The sequence below is a fragment of the Schistocerca piceifrons genome, chromosome 6, assembly GCF_021461385.2.
Source record: "Schistocerca piceifrons isolate TAMUIC-IGC-003096 chromosome 6, iqSchPice1.1, whole genome shotgun sequence".
NCBI classification, from domain to species: Eukaryota; Metazoa; Arthropoda; class Insecta; order Orthoptera; family Acrididae; genus Schistocerca; species Schistocerca piceifrons.
The window spans coordinates 233,117,582-233,138,496 of NC_060143.1; the positions used below are offsets into that span (position 1 = coordinate 233,117,582).

Genomic DNA, 20,915 nt, shown 5'->3' on the forward strand with positions numbered 1-20,915 from the left:
GGAGACGGTCCACATTGAGTAGGGGGAGAGGCAGATCAGCAGGAGAAGTTAGCACACAGTCTGCACAGGAAGGAATGGTGTGGACAATGACAGTAGAGTAAAGGGAAGAGTTGAGGCATTGGGAAACAGCCGATATAAGCCCAGGGGGTTATGAGAATGCATTATATGCTGGAGAGAGGACAGCAGCTTGTGTAGTTTAGAGAAACTTGCACTGGAAGGGACTATCCAAAGGGCACACATAGTAAAGCAGCTGTTAAAGTAATCTGTATCGTGGTTCACAGCTTCGTCACCAGCTAGACGGTCAAGTTCACGGTTAGCATCAGTTTGGAAATGACCATCCATGCGATTAGACAGTTACCTGTGGTGGCCACATACAATGCTTAGTAATTACAGCACAGCTGATATTAACACTGCTGCTTTCACATTTGGAACTGCCTTTTATTGGATTGGACATGCCTGTGACTAGACCATGGGAGGAGGTGGTGGATGGGTGTATGAGACAGGTCTTCCACCTACGTCACCTATATGGGAACGAGTGGCCCATGTGCTGCAGGACTGGAATAGGGATGGACAAGAATAATCTGTGCATTGGGTGTGCAGTGCAACACAACTTTGGGTGATAAGCCCTGCAATGAGGTATATGCTGTCCACAACTAGAGGTAGTCGAAGCCCTGGTGAAGGATGTGGTTGAGGCCAGGGTGATCAAAGCAGTACTGGTCTTGTTATAAAGTTTACTGGTGTAAGAGGAGAAAATGACACAAGGGATTTGCTTATGGACGAAATGGATAGGATACTGTGTGTCAATACAGGCTCTGTTAATGTTGTCAGCAATTTCGACAAAACTGGTTTTCCACTGAAGGTGCAATGTCCACCAGGTGGCAAGGCTGTAAGGTAGAAACTTTTTGACATGAAATTAGTGATAGATATCAGAGTAGAGGTACTGTAGGTGGTTTGTGCCCACTATTGAAACGACATACAGCCACCTGAGAGGTGCACCTAGGAAGGTGGTTGATATGGAAATAGGTGTTGATAGCTATGGAGCTAAAGTTGTCCTTGCCAAAAGTCCAGATCGTGAAAATGTCATCAACGAATCTGAATCAGACAAGGAGTTTTACATGTTGACTGGTTAGGAAGGATTTCTTCACATGACTTGTAAATACACTGGCATAGGATGGTGCCATGCGAGTACGTACTACGGACTTGTTTATAGATTTGGCACTGAAAAGTGAATTAACTGTGGCTGAATATGAGGATTAGTAAGGAGATGGTTACTTTGGTATCTAGAACTTTGGGGAAAGTAGTGTTCCGTGGTCAAAAGACTATGGGCATGGCAGATGTCAGCGTACAAGGACTTTGTATCCAGTGACCAACAAGTCAGCTGGAACAGGAACTCTTGAGGTGATGGTGAAAGAAATGAGTGGCACCTCATACGTAGAATGGGAGCTTACAGACACTAGTTTGGAGGCAGTGGTCCACAATGGGAGAGAATCGCTCTGTGTAGTATTGTAACCAGCCACAATGGAATGCCAAGTAGGTAGACCCATGGGGTTGGGTTTGTGGAGGAAGAGTGGAAGGCTGGTGGCGTGAGAAGAGAGATGGATTTAGGTGCCAGTTTTTGAGACAAACTTAAGTCATGAGGAGGTGATGGAGTTCATATTGGACTTCTGGAATGGGATCAAAGCCATAAGGTTTATCTGCAGAAGTGCCTGAAACTTTGCAAAGACAGTCAGCCACATAGTCACTACAAATCATGAACAAGTGGGATTCACCATCTGGGGATTCCAGCACACTGATACCCACGGACAGTGGCAGCTAGTACCTTTATGCACAGCATGAACAATAAGGTCCAGACTGGTTTTCAGATTGCAGATAGCTGTGTATTCCTTAGCAGTAATGTTGGACTTATGGAGCATGGATTTAAGGACAAAAGTGAGGCCAGGTTAGACATGAGAGTTCTTGAAGATTACTAGTGGATGATTGGTTGAAGGGGAGGAGGATCACAGTTGGAGGGAGGTACCACTGCAGAGAAAGAGTAAAGAAAAGAATGAGACTTATGCAGGGGTCAGAAGGTTTGACAATGTTACAAATGTCCATGAACAGTATGTTTCATGGAGGGTGGAGGCAGATTTTGGGGATGTAGAAGGTGAAGTAACTTAGCAATGCATGATGGAGGAGCCATGAGGGGTTGACTGGGGGTAAGGGGGGGGGGCAGTTTGAATCAAAGTGGTAGGCTCTTTATTGGCTAAACGTAATCCCATTTGGGCATAAGACAGGAGTAGCTGAGACAGATTCGTCAGAGGGTGTTGGGAATGCAATTCCAATTGTTGAAGGGCAATGATAGCATTCAGGGAGTTATAGTTACAGAGTAAAAGGATCTTGTGAAAGGAGCAAAAGCTGTCCAGTATGGTTTCAACTTGGACTGGGCGATTATGAAAGATTGGTGAGGGCGAGGGATTGATAGAATTGTAAAGGGTGATGGTTCTTGCAGTAGGACACGAGTTTTCACTACTGTTAAAACAAATATATTTGGTCAGCATCACACTTCACTGTATAAGATGACACAGGGCACAGTTATAACTGGAAAAAAATTGATGCATTCAAAAAGTTTGTGTATTTCATGAGATGAGTGAGTCACAAATTGTCAATAATAAAAATTACACATATGAATGTCTCATGTACCACTGTTGTACAGTCGTAGAAGCAATAACCAATTTATTTATTATAAGCCATGTGGCAGTTGAAGGCATCACCTTGCTATGGTCAATGGCTTGGAATGGACTTGGACAGCAGCACTTGCTAACTCAGTAAGGGGCAGCCAATGCCAGAGTCACCAGCAGAAGGAACTATGTCAGGCCTGGGCAGGCAAAAGGCAAATCATGGCACCAATTTCCAGTGTAAGCCAGTTACACCGTTTAGTGCAACCAGCTAACAGCTGGTGGTGATCCAGTGCAGGAGGTACCCGAGAGCAGCAGCAAACAGGCAGCAGAGTTAGTCACATGCCAACCAAACTAACTTCAGTGACAGGGCAAATACTTGTCTTGTCAGCTCAGCCCCATTCAGCTTCTGGTCGAAAAATGCAATGACAGATATCTCCTCAATTGGCCGCAGGTAACAGGCACCAATTTGAAAGGCAATAGTGCTACAGCTTCAGCGTTTCTGTCATACTTGAGACCACAACAGCTGCTTTTGATCAATAAAAAGCACTAACATAACCGAGAGCCCACTACAGCTCTCAATATTCTTTATGAGGTTATTGAGAAAGTACAAGTGTCAACCTGGCCCTGCTATAAAGTAGAATTGACAAATGCTTCCACAGGACACACATGCAGAAGAAAGAAAGTATCTATTGACAACTGTGCTTAGCAGACACTGTACACTATGATGATGGCTTTTACGTTTTCTGTGCCTATTTTAGTAAATTAGAGTAACATATTCCAATATATAGCCTTCTCTGTAGGTACTGTTGCTGTTCATCCCCACACAAGACAACCATTGTGCTGAAAAACTTCAATTGAATCGAGTTTTTTTAAAAGGGCTTATCTCATGCCGAGTAAATTTTTCAGGACACACAAAAAACTGTGTCAACTCCAAACCACAAAACATAGATGCTTTTTAGTGGTTTTATGTGATTAATACAGTAATATCTGAGTTTATGTGAGAAGGATTTTCACCTTAAGTAATTATGCTATGTGTAATTGAACTATAAACATTGATTTACGCTCTTTTAAAAAAATACATCCTAAATTAAAAAACTCATGTCAGAATTAAGCAAACTTTGCTTTTTAATTTTGTTTATTTTACAAATGTATACAAAATACTATTAAGAGCAATGGTTTATGATACAAATCACAATAATTACTAAAAAAATATAACACCAGTATTGTCATCAACTAGATTACGTAAAATGCATTCTTCTTATTCTGTGGAATTTTCAGCGTCAGTTGGCCAAGAAAATAGTTCTATGTAGAAATACTTGTGCTCTTGAAGAATGTAGGGTTCGATTTTCTTCAGGTCTTCAGTCTTTGCTCTTTTGATGGGAACTTTCCTAGAAGAGTACGATGGAGGTGATGGCAGAGCAGGTGTCATTGAACTGAGAGCCATGAAGAAAGTGTGGCAGACCAGACCATTCATTGTCAAATACCCCTTAATGTAATCCTTTCTTTCATGGGAATAGACAAAGTGATAAAGAGCACTAATTGAAAACTTTATTCTTTTATTTCTGGGTTTGCTTTTAGTCTCTTCAGAGATAGCATACTTTTTGTAGTGCAATGGCCACCAGTTTTTGAAATCCAGAATTTCTGTGGTTGCCACTCCTTTCACCACAAACTTTCCTGGTACAGAATGTACTATAATATGACGAGCAACCTCGTGCACTGAATAGATTCTATCAATTTTTTTTGAGATTTTTGCGATGATTCCAAAATCACGGTCACAAGGTAAAAAACTATGACGTCACAGGGAAAAATTGTATTTTCTTAAATCAACCTGTCTGTGAGTGAGAGAAGATATCGAGGAAGTGTCTGAATTTTGTTTTGGCCTGCGCAGTTATCTGAAAATAAACGGAGCTCTGTTTTATTTTGTGGCACCTCTTTTATAAAATCTGATAAAAAAGAACAGACCTCATCAGGGGATTTTCTGCCGTTCCCTTCATGGTAAATGTACAACATACTGTTCTTTTCTTTAATGTTACTGATGCAGAATTTACTAACAGTTAGTTGTCTTAAATAGAAAAGCTCCTGAGCTGGAATCTTTGGTAGGGTTATATTCTGCTTGTAGTCAATTGCGATGGACAGATCATGGCTTTCTTTTTGCCCCTCTACAGGTAATTCATGCTTTAGAGCAGAATAAAACTTCCTACTCCGGTGTTTATTTATTAATGGTTTGGCTGTAGCTGTCCTTTTAGCAACCTCATTAAGATGAGGGGCTTTAACTTTCTGGTTAAGTTCATCACAGGTACAACATACATATATTTGAGGCCTACCAAATCTGTAACCAAAAATCTTGTTAACATCATTCCAGTATGTGTAGTATGAGACAGATCTTAATTCAGGGTATTTCGTTCTGAACAGTTTTCACATTGTTTTTATTGATAGCTGAGGGCTCAGGTAGTATATTTTGTCCTACGACTAATGCAATTCATACAATGGGAAAGATCTAATACAATCATAAATTGCCTCGTGCATTTCAGGTGCAAGACATCTGGTTTTTTTTTGTGGTTTTAGGGCGCACAACTTCAACGGTCATTAGCGCCCAGACTACGTGAGGAATGCACCACGAGTCACAAGTTTAAAACAGCAACGAAACGGAAAACACGATAAAAGACAGACTGACAGGCATACGATTAAAAAAGGAAAACAGCAGAATCAAATGTCCTTTGAGAGGGTTGTCAAATTGATAAAATGAAGAACGCGAGCAGCAGCTCGTGGGTCATCCGCTAAAATGGCTTCTACAGTACACGGCAGGCCAAGATCAAGACGCAGGGTGTTAAAATCTGGACAGACCGTTAAAATATGGCAGACTGTCAGCAACTGCCCACAGGGGCAGAATGGCGCCGGCGCAGCAGTCAGCAGATGGCGATGGCTGAACCGGCAGTGGCCAATTCGTAACCAGGCCAAAACGACCTCCTCCCGCCGAGAAGGGCGTGAGGAGGACGTCCAAGCCACGGGAAGAGGTTTCAGGGCCTGAAGTTTGTTGTCGGTAAGTGCAGCCCAATCAGCATGCCACTGCGATAAAATGCGCCGACAAATTACTCTGCTGCAATCTGACGAAGGGACACAACAAGATGCTGTCCGAGGCTGGAGGACCGCAGCCTTGGCCGCGGCATCTGCAGCTTCGTTCCCAGGGATACCGACATGGCCAGGAACCCACATAAAGCTAACCGGAGAACCGACGTCCACCAGCTGCTGAAGAGAGCGTTGGATCCGGTGCACGAAAGGGTGAACCGGGTACGGATCACTGAGGCTCTGGATAGCGCTCAGGGAATCGGAGCAGATGACATATGCAGAATGTCGGTGGCGGTAGATGTAAAGGACAGCCTGGTAGAGGGCAAAGAGCTCAGCTGTGAAGACCGAACAAAGGCCATGGAGCCGGTATTTGAAACTTTGTGCCCCGACAATAAAGGAACAACCAACCCCGTCATTGGTCTTAGAGCCATCTGTATAAATGAAGGTCATATTCATGAACTTCGAACGAAGTTCGATAAAACGGGAATGGTAGACTGAACCGAGGGTAACCTCCTTCGGGAGGGAGCAGAGGTCAAGGTGGACGCGAACCTGAGCCTGGAGCCAAGGTGGCGTGTGGCTCTCGCCCACTCGAAAGGTTGCAGGGAGTGAAAAATTAAGGTGTTGAAGGAGGCGACGAAAGCGAACTCCAGGGGGTAGCAGGGCAGAGACATACAACCCGTATTGACTGTCGAGAGAGTCATCAAAAAAGGAACGATAAGACGGGTGGTCGGGCATGGCCAGTAGCCGACAGGCATACCGACAAAGCAGTATATCACGCCGGTAGGTGAGTGGCAATTCACCAGCGTCAGCATGAAGACTCTCGACGGGACTAGTATAAAACGCTCCGATCGCAAGTCGTAAACCCCGATGTTGTATGGAGTTGAGGCGGCGTAAGATGGATGGCCGTGCAGAGGAGTATACGAAGCTCCCATAATCCAGCTTGGAGCGGACGATCGACCGATATAGACGAAGCAGGACGGTTCGATCCGCTCCCCACGACATACCACTGAGAACACGGAGGACATTTAGAGAACGGGTACAACGGGCAGCCAAATAAGACACATGTGGAGACCAACTAAGTTTCCTGTCAAATGTAAGACCTAAAAATTTTGTTGTCTCCACGAATGGGAGAGCAACGGAACCGAGTCGTAAGGACGGTGGGAGAAACTCTTTGTAGCGCCAGAAGTTAATACAGACCGTCTTCTCGGCAGAAAAACGGAAGCCATTGGCGACACTCCAGGAGTAAAGACGGTCAAGAGAACGCTGAAGACAGCGCTCCAGGAAACACGTACGCTGCGCGCTGCAATAGGTGGTAAAATCGTCTACGAAAAGGGAGCCTGATACATCAGCTGGGAGGCAATCCATTATTGGATCAATCGCTATGGCGAAGAGAGCGACGCTCAAAACTGAGCCCTGTGGCACCCCATTCTCCTGGTGAAAGGTGTCTGACAGGACAGAACCCACACGTACCCTGAACTGTCGATCCATTAAAAAGGAACGAATAAAAAGAGGGAGGCGACCGCAAAGGCCCCATGTATGCACGGTGCGGAGAATGCCCGCCCTCCAACAGGTGTCGTAAGCCTTCTCCAAATCAAAGAACACAGCGGCGGTCGGGCGCTTCCGCAAGAAGTTATTCATAATGAAGGTCGACAAGGTAACCAGATGGTCGACAGCAGAGCGGCGTCTACGAAATCCACATTGTACATTGGTAAGTAGGCGTCGAGACTCGAGCAGCCAAACCAATCGAGAGTTAACCATTCGCTCCATCACTTTACAGACACAGCTGGTAAGCGAGATGGGTCGATAACTGGAAGGCAAGTGCTTGTCCTTCCCCGGCTTAGGAATCGGGACAACAATAGACTCGCGCCAGCATGCGGGAACATGTCCCTCAATCCAGATGCGATTGTAAGTACAAAGAAGAAAACCTTTACCCGCAGGAGAAAGGTTCTTCAGCATCTGAATATGAATAGAATCAGGCCCTGGAGCGGAGGACCGTGATTGGCCAAGTGCGTTTTCGAGTTCCCGCATGGTGAATGGGGCATTATAACTTTCACGATTCGAGGAGCGGAAGTTAGGTGGCCTAGCCTCCTCTGCCTGTTTGCGGGGGAGGAAGGCAGGGTGGTAATGAGCGGAGCTCGAAACCTCGGCGAAAAAGCGGCCGAAGGCATTGGAGACATCCTCAGGGGCCACAAGGACGTCATTCGCGATCGTCAAGCCAGAAACTGGTGAGTGGACCTTAGTGCCAGATAGCCGGCGCAGGCTACCCCAGACAACAGAAGAAGGAGTAAAGCTGTTGAAGGTGCTTGTGAAAGCAGCCCAACTGGCTTTCTTGCTTTCTTTAATAACACGATGACACTGAGCACGTAATCGTTTATAATTGATACAATTCGCCACTGTAGGGTGGCGTTTAAAGGTGCGTAAAGCACGTCGACGAGCACGTAAAGCGTCTCTACATGCTGCAGTCCACCAGGGGACCGGTACGCGACGTGGAGAAGAAGTAGGGTGAGGGATGGAATATTCAGCAGCAGCGAGAATGACGTCCGTGAGGTGTGCGACCTGACGATCGCAGCTTGTGAAGGTTTGATCCTGAAAGGTCGCCCTGGAAGAGAAGAGCCCCCAGTCTGCCCTGGAGATGGTCCAACTAGAGGAGCACAGAGAGGGGGTATGCTGCAGGAGATGGATAACACACGGGAAGTGGTCGCTCGAATATGTATCAGAAAGTGCATACCACTCAAACCGGCGTGCAAGTTGGGGAGTACATATAGAGAGGTCTAAATGGGAATAGGTGTGAGATGTGTCCGAAAGAAAAGTAGGGGCGCCAGTATTGAGGCAGACAAGATTGAGCTGGTTGAAAAGGTCTGCTAACAGGGAGCCCCTCGGGCAGGATGCTGGAGAGCCCCAAAGGGGATGGTGGGCATTGAAGTCTCCAGTTAACAAAAATGGTGCAGGTAGCTGAGCAATAAGTTGCATCATGTCTGCCCTGGTAACGGCAGATGACGATGGAGTGTAAACGGTACAAATGGAAAATGTAAAAGTGGGGAGAGTAATGCGGATGGCTACTGCCTGCAGGCCGGTGTGCAACGTGATGGGAATGTAGTAAATATCATCCCGGACCAGCAACATAACCCCTCCATGGGCCGGGGTACCTACCACAGGGGGTAAATCAAAACGCACAGAGGTGTAGTGTGCCAAGGCAATTTGATCACAAGGGCGTAGCTTCGTTTCCTGGAGGGCTACAACGAGCGGACGGTGCAAGCGGAGCAGCAACTTCAAGTCCTCTCGGTTGGAGCGAATGCTGCGAATATTCCAGTGAATAAGTGCCATCGTAAGAAGAAAAGGAAGACGAAAGAAGGGGTCACCTCGAAGGCCGCTGAGGGCCTGGCTTCGAGCGAGCACTGCCGCCGCTATCAGTAGGCGGACAGTCATCGTCCATGGGGTCTATAGGTTCATCGGCCATCTTGGGAAGATGGCCGGGAGGGGGAGCTTCCTCCGCCGGTGAACGGCCAGATGTTCGGCTACCAGCGGTGTGGCCAGGCGAAACGGATGACGGCCTGGGGCGGCAACCGCTGGGTGGCGCAGGAGAAGAAATGCGCCGTGGCGGAGAAGGAGAACTGTGCTTCCTATGAGCCTTCTTGGAAGGCTGGGAGGTCGAGGTACGTAGGAAGTCTGCACGGGACGGTTCCTTCTTAAAGGCCCGTGCATCTGACTTCTGGGTCTTCGTCTTGGCAGAAGCTGATGAAGGTGCTTGGGTCTGAGGGGTGACGGGAGGAAGAGGAGACGTCGACCGGGCGATCTTAGCACTGGCCGAACGGACGACCGTGGTGCTGAAGGTCAGATCGCATGTCTGGGTTGCCACCTCCCTGGTAGTCCGGGGAGAGGCGAGGACAGTACTGTATTTCCCCGCTGGGAGCAGCGTGGGCTTCCTACTAGCCAATAGCTTGCGAGCAGCCGAGGTGGACACTTTCTCTTTGACCCGAATTTCTTGGATACATCGTTCGTCCTTGTAGACAGGACAGTCGCGGGAGGATGCGGCATGGTCACCCTGACAGTTCACACAACGAGGAGACGGAGGTGGACAGTCACCCTCATGGGCATCCCTGCCACAAGTGACACATTTAGCCGCATTGGAACAAGACTGTCGAGTGTGATTGAAACGCTGACACTGGTAACAGCGCGTAGGTGTCGGGACATAGGGGCGAACAGAAATAACCTCGTAGCCCGCCTTGATGCGCGATGGCAGCTTAACACTATCGAAGGTCAAGAAAAGTGTCCGGGTCGGTACAAGATCATTGTTGACCTTTTTCATGACCCTATGGACAGCCGTCACGCCCTGCTCAGCGAGGAAAGATTGAATCTCCTCGTCAGTCAGTCCATCGAGGGAGCTAGTATAGACCACACCACGAGACGAATTCAAAGTTCGGTGAGCCTCCACCTGCACAGGGAACGTGTACAGGAGTGTGGCCCGAAGCAGTTTTTGTGCCTGAAAGGCGCTCTCAGTTTCTAGTAATAAGGTACCGTTACGCAACCTGGTACAAGATTTGACAGATCCGGCTATGGCATCTACACCCTTCTGGATAACGAAAGGGTTGACAAAGGAAAAATCCTTTCCGTCCTCAGATCGAGAAACGACGAGGAACTGTGGGGCAGGCGGTAGTACTTTTGTCACTGATGGCTGGTCACGTTTCCGTTTTTGGGCAGAAGTCGAGACAGATGGAGTGAAATCCATTGCGGAGGAATCCCCCATGATTGCCAGCGTCTCCGATGGCGCGCTCCTTCCTTGTGGGGGCCCTCTCAGAGGGCACTCCCGCCTTAGGTGAATGTTTACACCTCAGGTCACACCTCCCGAGAACCAGACGGAGGGACCAATCGGCATGGTCAGAAGGTATCTGCTCAGGCAATCACCCCTCCCCGGGCCTGGCCTTTACCAGGGGGTACGCGCGTGCCTTACATGTCTACCCAGGGCGGGGAATTACGCGTTACCCCGTCACCGGCTACGCGTGCAAATGCGTGGGTCGGCCTTCAGGCACGCACAGGGAGGAAGGAAGAAGAGGAAAAGGAGGAGAGAGAGGGAGAGAGAGGACAGACTGTCTCAAACGCCGAGGCGGAGACCAGAGAAGGCAAGGAGAAGAAGGTAATGAGAAGGCAAGGAGAAAAAGGTAATGAGAAGGCAAGGAGAAAAAGGCAATGAGAAGGCAAGGAGAAGAAGACAAGGAAAGAGTAAGGAAGACTGAGGTGGAAAAGCTCTGATTCTTCTGACTTGCTTTTCACTCATAGAAAAAACTGAAAGAAAAGCTTTCATGCACACCTTCGTTCAACCACTTCCTACAAGAATGTGGTGAGAGAAAGTAGCACTTTTCACTACCCTGGGATTAGTTCTACCCTCTGGTCTTCTCTGTTAAACTTCACCTACATCAATCAAGCCTTGTAGACACAAATCCTGAGCATTCTTACTAAGAATATTGCAAACTTTTGAAAACACATCCAAACAGTTGTCTTCCCCCAGATTGTCCAAACACTTTCTTGTACATCTAACAGAAAAAAGAAAGACAAAGAAAACAAATATTACAATGAAATGAACACCCTTAGCTGCTTACAGGTGTTGACATACGTCAAAGGGGACAGTTGTGCCCCAACCGGGACTCGAACCCGGGATCTCCTGCTTACATGGCAGACGCTCTACCCATCTGAGCCACTGAGAACACAGAGGATAGCGCGACTGCAGGGATTTATCTCTGGCACGCCTCCCCCGAATCCCACATTCTCAACGTATCGTCCCACACTACATTCGTAGTAGTGAACATTCCACGTGGGAAAAATATATCTAGAAACAAAGATGATGTAGCTTACCAAACGAAAGCGCTGGCATGTTGATAGAACGGAAACATACACACAAAATTCAAGCTTTCGCAACCAACGGTTGCTTCATCAGGAAAGAGGGAAGGAGAGGGAAAGACGAAAGGATGTGGGTTTTACGGGAGCGGAAAGACTTACCTTAGGGGGAAAAAAAGGACACGCATACACTCGCGCGCGCGCACAAAGATCTTGTTGAATGACAGGTGAGGTATGAGCGGTGGCAACTTGAAATTAGCGGAGGTTGAGGCCTGGTGGGTAACGGGAAGAGAGGATATACTGAAGGGCAAGTTCCTTCCCACTAACACCAACCTGTCAGAACTCCGGAGATGGGAACTTGCCCTTCATATATCCTCTCTTCCCGTTACCCACCAGGCCTCAACCTCTGCTAATTTCTAGTTGCCACCGCTCATACCTCACCTGTCATTCAACAACACCATTGCCTCTGTACTTCCGCCTTAACTGACATCTCTGCCTAACTCTTTGCCTTTACGAATATATATGTGTGTGTGTGTGTGTGTGTGTGTGTGTGTGTGTGTGTGTGTGTGTGTGTGTGGGGGGGGGGGGGGGGGGGGGGGGGAGGGGGCGTGTATACCTGTCCTTTTTTTCCCCCCCCTAAGGTAAGTCTTTCCGCTCCCGGGATTGGAATGACTCCTTACCCTCTTCCTTAAAACCCACATCCTTTCGTCTTTCCCTCTCCTTCCCTCTTTCCTGATGAAGCAACCGTGGGTTGCAAAAGCTTGAATTTTGTGTGTGTGTTTGTGTGTCTATCAACATACCAACACTTTCGTTTGGTAAGTTACATCATCTTGTGTGTGTGTGTGTGTGTGTGTGTGTGTGTGTGTGTGTGTGTGTGTGTGTTGCAGCACACACAACTAGTACATGGTCGTTCTTAAGATGATGGAGGCTACTATTTAAAAACGCTTTCGTTTGGTAAGTTACATCATCTTTGTGTGTGTGTGTGTGTGTTGCAGCACACACAACTAGTACATGGTCGTTCTTAAGATGATGGAGGCTACTATTTAAAAAAAAACTTTAGTTACCTATCATTAATATCATTATAATGACATTTGCACCACGTTTTCTTTCGCATGATTTGTCAGCGTAATCACCACTACACATGCTATCAATGTCATTCATTTTATCGTTTGATGTGAACTAATTGTCAACTGAACAGCAATGGAACAAAGGCTGTATATCACAGGTTAGAAAATAAGCAGCAAACTGAAACAGCTGTTTACAATGCTGCCTACAGATTTTTTTTTTTTTTTTTGAGGCATGCGTCAGTGACATACACCCATTTAAAAAAACTGCAATCTTTGGTCTGGGATTCTTGCTCAATGTGAGGCATTAGAAACACCCTTTTAAAACTAATCAGTAGGCATATCTATCGGGTTTCTGAAACAACAAAAACTGAATATCAGTGAAATGATGAGTTACGCCCCTTTAAAAAACTCTACTCAATTTTCCAGATATATTCAATGCCATTGCAAGACTGATTACAGGACTTCTTAAAAGAAGCCATAAAGGCTGTCAGTTTGTGGTCATGTGTGCATGAGGTGTGTGTGTGTGTGTGTGTGTGTGTGTGTGTGTGTGTGTGTGGTGGTTTTTTTTTTTTTTTTTTTACGATTTCTGAAGAAGGCTTTGGTCAAAAATAAAATGTGCCAGTGCCTTTCCATTGTGTGTCTGCAATTCAACTTGTCATCTTCGCTACAATCTGTATTTTTCTTACGTTGCTGACATTCTAACCTGGAGTTTCCATGGCTTGGTTACACCCTAAAGCTGTTACCTGCAGCTGTAGCTAGACCTTCCCACATTTTGTCATTAAGGTATATGGTGACAACCACCACCACTCGGTCACAACTGCTTTTCCCAAGCCACTGCCCCAGTCACAGGAGGATGGAAAGACGAATGGCTAAATTTGATTTATTTTGACATTAAATATATTACTACAGGAAAAACAAAAACTTGCAACTGGTGTAAGGAACCCATCAACGCAGCTGAAAAGCTCACAGTAAAGTAAATTTTCTTATCAATTCCACAAATTCTCTTTGTCATAACTGTAATGGTGTAACTACTATGCACAAATCATGGAAGAGCGTTTTCAGGTAGTCACTGAATCAGTATTGTTAAACGCTGTCGTATTTCTTCTTTATGGCGAAGAAAAATACAGCTGTCCATAATTGTGAAAAGTGTTGCTGGTGCTGGATTTTGTACCCAACCCGACCTCTTGATTTTGTCTCATAAATGTTCGATGGGATTCATATTGTGTGATCAGCGTGGCCAAATCATTCACTTGAATTGTCCAGAATGTTGTTCAAATCAGTGGAGAACAATTGTGGTCTGGTGACATGGTGCACTGTCATGGGCACTTGAAGCACATGTGTGGCTGCAAATGGCCTCCACGAGTGGCCAAACATAACCATTTCCAGTCTATGATCGGCTCAGTTGGAGCAGAGGTCCCACTGCATTCCATGTAAACATAGCCCACACCATTGTGGAGCCACAATCAGCTTGCACAGTGCCTTGTTGACAACTTGGGTCCATGGCTTCTTGGGATCTGCACCACACTTGAACCCTTACCATCACCTCTTACCAACTGAGATCGGGACTCACCTGACCAGACCACAGTTTCCCAGTCTAGGGCCTGAACTAATATGGTCATGAGCCCAGGAGAGGTGTTGCAGACCATGTCATGCCGTTACAAAAGACACTCACACTGGCTGTCTACTGCCATAGCCCATTCACATCATCAAGTTTCATCACAGTGTCTTAACAGATATGTTCGTTGAATGTCCCAGACTTATTCTGGCAGTTATTTCGTGCTGTGTTGCTTGTCTGTTAACACTAACAACTCACCACAAATGTCACTGTTCTCTGTCATTAAGTGAAGGCCACTGCATTGTGAGGTAATGCCTCAAATCTGGTATTCTCAACCACTCTTGACACTGTCTTTGAATACTGAATTCCCTAATGATTTCCAAAATGGAATGTGCCTTTCGTCTAGATCCAACTACCATTCCGCATTTGAAATATGTTAATTCCCATTGTGAGGCCATAATCATGTCAGAAACCTTAACACCTTAGTACAAATGACAGCCCCCCTCCCATGCACTGCCCTTTTACACCTTGTGTGTGTGTGTGTGTGTGTGTGTGTGTGTGTGTGTGTGTCCCTATCCCAGGACACATGTCACCTGTCACCTCACTGTATACAGTGAGAGTTGCCACAGATTCTGGAAATCAGGGAATTTCAAACATAACAGAAATTTGAAAAAGTAAGAAACACTGGAAAAAATATTTTTTATATTTCAGTGGATGAAATGATTTGTTTACTAAGGTATCATGCATTGTCACTGACTGAATGCAGCTGAGTATGTGCACTGCTTCCCTGCTCCCTCATTACTGCTGCTTCTCCCCTTCCTTTCATCTTGCAGGCATGAGTAGTGGTTTGTTTGGATCTGATTCTCAGAGATGCAGCAGCTGGAAACAGCGTCATGTGCACACGAGTTGCGTGAGCGATTTTTTTTGTGTGTGTGTGTGTGTGTGTGTGTGTGCGCGCACTTTCGTTTTCTGACAAAAGCTATGGCTGAAAATTTAGTTGTGATAGTATGATTGTCTTTCTACATGCCTGTCTACGGCTCAGCAACCATCTTTAAGGCGAGTTGCTACCTATCCTCATTATTATTGATTCTCAGAGTATTTGAACAAATTTCATCACCATGCTGTGTGTGGTTCGTCAATAGCTGGCTACATGAATGGATTTCTTGGACGGGACAAAACCGCAGGCTGTTTCTGTGAGTATCTGTAATGGATCGGGCCTGCCGATCTGAAGCTGTTTAGTACCCACTAATGTGCAGGCCCTGCCCGTCGGATCTAGTCTCATTGATCTGCTCACAGACTGTGTCTATGTGTGTGGTTTAATGCAGCAGATTTTCATGGTTTATCCATGGACCCCGGAATGCAGTGCTCGTTAGCAGGCCACAGGCAATGGATTTCAGAAATTGTGACTGTCCCACCACAAGCATGCTGCAGTGTGGTGTTTTATAGATATTTTACTTGTTCTAGTACATTTTGGCACTTAAAAAGTAGTTTATATGTTAGAAAAGTATGGATGATAAGAAGAAGAAAATTATGTCAGTTGCTAGTGGTTTGTACACTGTGTACTCCTACTTCTCGGAAGAAAAAGCCCCAAATACCAATAAAATAATAGATATAACAGTGGATAACCGACAATAACATAGTAGAATCAACATTTTATTGGTAGTCACCTACAGTGCTGGTTTACACAATTCTTCCCCGGCTTATACACTTCTTTAAACCTTTCAGACCCAATTTTTTATTTACTTGTAAAAAAATCTGACATTTTTATATTCAGGTGAGTCTCCTGACATTTTCAAAGAAAAAATTTCATATGATCTCCAGTTTTCTAGATATTTAATGTACACAAATGTGTTCATCAGGTCTCGAGCTTCACGTCATACATTAAAGAGGTTAACAGTACGGATCAATTATGCCACTCTATTTCGCTTTAAAACAGAAGAAACAATAAAAATGATTCCAAATTACATTCTTATTTAAACAACAATGGTCAACACCTGATTTTAAGGTTTAGTATGAAACAAAACACAATTTCTGTCCTTTTGGAGACAAACGTACTTTACATTTTCTGCACTGAATTCTTGAACGCCCTGTACATTTTGGAAATTTGCAGCAACTTGGAGCTCCTACATAGGCAAATGAGCAATGGAATCAAACTGTATCTCTGTAGCTGGTTGTAATTCTCTGTTTCTTGGTATGACATGTCTGAAGCCAGTCCATCATACGGATGCCCCTCTTCTTTTCAGTCACTTTCTTTTGGCACAGTATCAATCCATCTGCTACCCTGATACGAAAGGAAAGAAGGCCCATTTGCTTATTCTTTGGGATAGACAGGTTGTCTGCATCTCATCTGTATTCCAACCAACTTTGCATGATGGCAAAGTCAACAAGAAAAATCATACACAAAGGCCATTTTCGAGGTTTGATGAAAACTCTGTAGTAGCTTATCAATTGATCAAATAGATCCACACCACCCATTGCATGATTATATCCTCTCACTATTTCAGGTATTTCTACTTTCACATATTTATGGTGCTTTTTGTCCCAACACTCAACTTTATCCACTGAGCCTTTACCAACAAAGTTTGAACACAATACAACTGGCCTACTGTCTAACCACTTACACATGGTAATGTCATCAGCACTAGTGATTTCTTCACAGTAACCTCTGGGGTTTGTTTCATTATTGTTTTATCATCTGCAAAAGGCAAGTTCTTTCCAAATCTGTTTTGACAGACAGTACCTGCTGCACTGATGCCTTGAGATTTCAGAACTTGAAACAGATAAGATGAAAAAGTTGTCAAAGTGTAATTTATGACCTTTATCTTTTGACAGTGGAACAGAAAATCCTAAAACAACAGCAGGCCCTAACCCAAATTTTTTACGGCATAAGGTATTTAGTTCGGTTTTAGCACCCTGATACAAAAAGAAATCGTGCACTATTCCAATCTTTCCACACAACATGAAGATTTTGATTCCCCATGGACTTGGTTTCGCATTGACATACTGCTTTGCAGAAAACTTCCCACTGAAAGGAATAATTCCTTCATCCACACAAACATTCTCTTCTATAGGAAGTTCACTGCAGCATTTTTGAATGGTTGTGCAAACTGGCCTGACTTTGTAAAATTTATCTATTTTCAGGTGGCTTCTCCAGATTGTTCAAGTGTAAATCTGTTCATAATTCTAAAAATCTGTCTCTTGACATGTTTGCCCAAAACACATTTACCTTCAGGCTTGTATCCAAATACATTCATAACCTGGGAAATTTCAAAGTGCCAGTCAATATATGCAAACCAAATAGCACCTCTAGTTCTTTAGGAGTTGTCTGCTGTGTCTCTACACACATCATTCACACCCACTTTATCTGCTCCAACACGTTTCACTATTTGTGGAGCTTGCCTTTCAATAAGTGGTACACTGTCATCCTCATCTCCACTCAAACTAATGTCAGAAACATCACAATTTTCAATTATGTCCATAATCAAGTCCCAATCTTTCTCCACAAAAAGATATTCCTTATCCATATTTGTAAGTCAAAAGCCAGAAATATAAAATAAAATCATGTGTACTGGTCAGTTATTCTCCTCCTTGCTGCTGGTACTGAAAAAAGTACCACACATAACTAACATAGCCATGCAAATAAAGCTGAAACAAATTTTTAGTTATGTTTCCTATTTTGCACCATTAAGCACCTGTTGTACACAAATGTGTACATTAAACTTACCTGATAAATAGCACAAATATGAACTGAAAGAAATTGGTGAAAATTCCACTGAAAGAATGTCTAATGTTTCCAAAAGAAGGAAACCACACAAAACATTAACAACCCACAGTGTGACTATTAGAGCAATAAAGTCAATGAGTAATAGCTTCCCACGGAGAGACAACACCAGAGAGTATATTTTACTACATGGTTCACAGACTGCTCACAAGAGAACAGCAGCTGCTGGAGCATGGCTAAAAATAAACCTACACAAATGTGTACAGTGAGTTTTGATGTACCTGACATTTCTTGTCAGTGAAATATTAGTGAACAAACTTTATGTACACAATTATGACCAGGTCTGAAAGGGTTAAGGAAGCCTACTTTTTCTGAGGTTATTTCTCAAAACAGTGAAGGTATTTTAAATCTGTCTAGCAACTCCAAGGAAATGCATATTTTTGTTATCAAATGCGTTTTGTTTTATTGAAATAAAATATCAGTGGTCTTGAAACACATACCATTTGGCTTGCTTTCTCCATCTAAAAACAGTTCATTACAAAAGAAGTTGATATTAGTACTTTAAGATTTTTCTCACATCAAGATAGCCCATCTGTTTGCAAGTTTTTTTTAAGGTATTTCCTCGTTTGCACTATTGTTTCTTGTACCATAGCTGCAAAGACATTGTCAATTCACAGCTTAACTTACCCTTGAGATATCAAAATTTGTCAGGAAAAAATGCTTAAACTTGTTTGGAAATCAGGGAATTTCACTTGGGGAAACTTGTGGCAACACTGACAGCATTCATTGAAAGGTCCAGCAACTTTTTGAGAAACTTATAAGATGTAAAAATTAAGCAACACTTACTTTAAATAACAAACTTCTTGAGTGGTTTTTTTTACTCAACTGAAATAGTGGAGTGGAATGTCCTCATAACCATACTGATGCTCAGTAGAAATAATTCTTCATCACCTTCCTTCCCAGTTGCCTCAAAGTGTTTTTATTTTTAATTCTGCAGAAGCATGTTATCCTCAGCACTAATCTTTGTCTCATATTTTTGCACTGCTAAGTTCAGGCAAATGATTTACATGTATGGAAGTTGTCAGTTTAACCTGAAAATTTAATGGAGTTCGCATCTCTATTTCAGGCTTTTGTAAATTATGTGATATGGTTTCAGCTTCTGTGTCATTTTTGTTACCAGTTAGTGTCTGAAGAAATACAAACCTTATCTTTTTATTATATCAAATACTGCAGACAGATCTGCAACAAAATACTTCTTCCAAATTTATTATGCCAAAAGGCAAAGAAGTGAAAATTATTAGCAGATAAAGGGGTATGCTTAAAATCAAATTTACGTACTTTCACATTGAACTGTCTCCAGAAAAGCCAAGTGATGATAAAGAATTCATGCCTTTGGTTTTGATGACTATTACATTCCAAGTTTTCTCTTCTATGAGCGACATTCAGTAAGTAACGCAACACTTTTTCTGAAACCAGGTTGGGTTAATTAAGGACTCCAATACACCCTATTACTCCCCATTATTGACTATAAGACCCTGTTTGCCAACGTAATCTCTGTTCAGTGTCATGGCATTATCCCACCTTACTGGGAGGGCCTGTATGCCCACATGGTACCACTCTACTGGTCTATGTCAGAGCAAACATCTTGCTGAATCAGTAACTTCATCATCCACAAACTGCTTTCTGCGAAGTGCATCTTTCATTGGAAGGCAGAAGGTGTGAGATCTGGCTGTAGGGTAGATGAGATAGAACAGGTCAACGAAGTTTTGTGAGCTCCTCTCGGGTGTGCAGACTTGTGGGCCCTTTCATTGTCATTGACAACGATAAGTTTGTATTTTTGTGGCAACAAACACAATGAACTTGTTTCTTCTGTTTCCTGGTGTCATATCTGCAAGTGGCTGGCTGGCACACAGGAGATCAGACAGGTTTGTGCGCGATTGTTGCAATGACATACAACCCCCATGCTTTTGTTTATTGCCAGGTCTCTGCAGACATTCTGCAAGAGCCTATGAAGCCTGGTTTTCTGCCAAAAGAAACTCAATGACAGCTCTTTGCTTGGAATCCGCCTCCATTGCAGGTGCCATTCTGAAGGCTACATATAGCACTATCACCTATGGTTAATTAATGAAACTAGAGGGCCCGAAGCAGAAATAAGGCACAATGTGCCACAGCAGATTCAGCATTTTTGAACTGGGGTGTTGCATCCTTATTGAACACCCCTCTTATTTTTCCGAAGAATCCCTAATGTTTCTCCATCTGTTCTTAAACTGGCATGAAATATTGATAAATCACAATTTTAATCATATTTTTTCAGTCTCTTGGCAACAGAAACATCTTCAGGGTTGCCACAAGTTTTTGTAAATGAAATTCCCTGATATATCCCTGCTTTCCAGGTAAGTTTTCACATTTTTCCCTGACAAATTTTGAGATCTCAAGGGTAAGTTAAGACAATGTATCTTTGCAGCTACAGTACAAGAAAATAGTGAAAAGACGAGCTACAAAAACTTGCATTCAGATGGCGTTTCCTGGTGTGAGCAAAAATATCAAGTACTTAACATCAACATCTTTTGTAATGAACAGTTTTTAGATGGAGAAAGCAAGCCAGAGGATCTGCATTTCATTAAAACCACTGATATTTTATTTCAATAAAACGGGAAAACACACCTGGTGACAAAAATACCATTTTCTTGGAGTCGCAAGACAGATTAAAAGTACCTTTACCAATTTCAGAAATAAGCTCAGAAAAAAGTGTACAAGGCGGGGAAGAATTGTGTAAACACTGTAGGTGACTGCAAATAAAATGTTTCTGCTATATTTGTTATTGTCTGTTATTACCCACAGTATTATAGCTGTTCTCTTGAAAGTATTTTGTGATTTATCATTGTCATAGCAAATAAACCGCCAGCGACTGACAATTTTCTTCTTATTAACGTCTGTAATTTGTAACATATAAACTACTTTTAAAGTGCCAAAATGTACTAGAACAAATAAAATGTCTATAAAACGCCACACTGTAAAAC

General features: G+C 43.8%; 1 protein-coding gene and 1 non-coding gene across 2 annotated transcripts in view; one reads left to right on the top strand and one right to left on the bottom strand.

Annotated features, from left to right (window-relative positions):
• The window catches only part of LOC124802795 (zinc finger MYND domain-containing protein 10), a 97,622-nt gene that overhangs the window by 72,457 nt on the left and 4,250 nt on the right, over window positions 1–20,915 (top strand). The gene's annotated exons all lie outside the window — the stretch shown is intronic.
• On the bottom strand, window positions 11,349–11,423 carry Trnat-ugu. The gene has a single exon. It is a non-coding gene; the product is annotated as a tRNA-Thr (tRNA).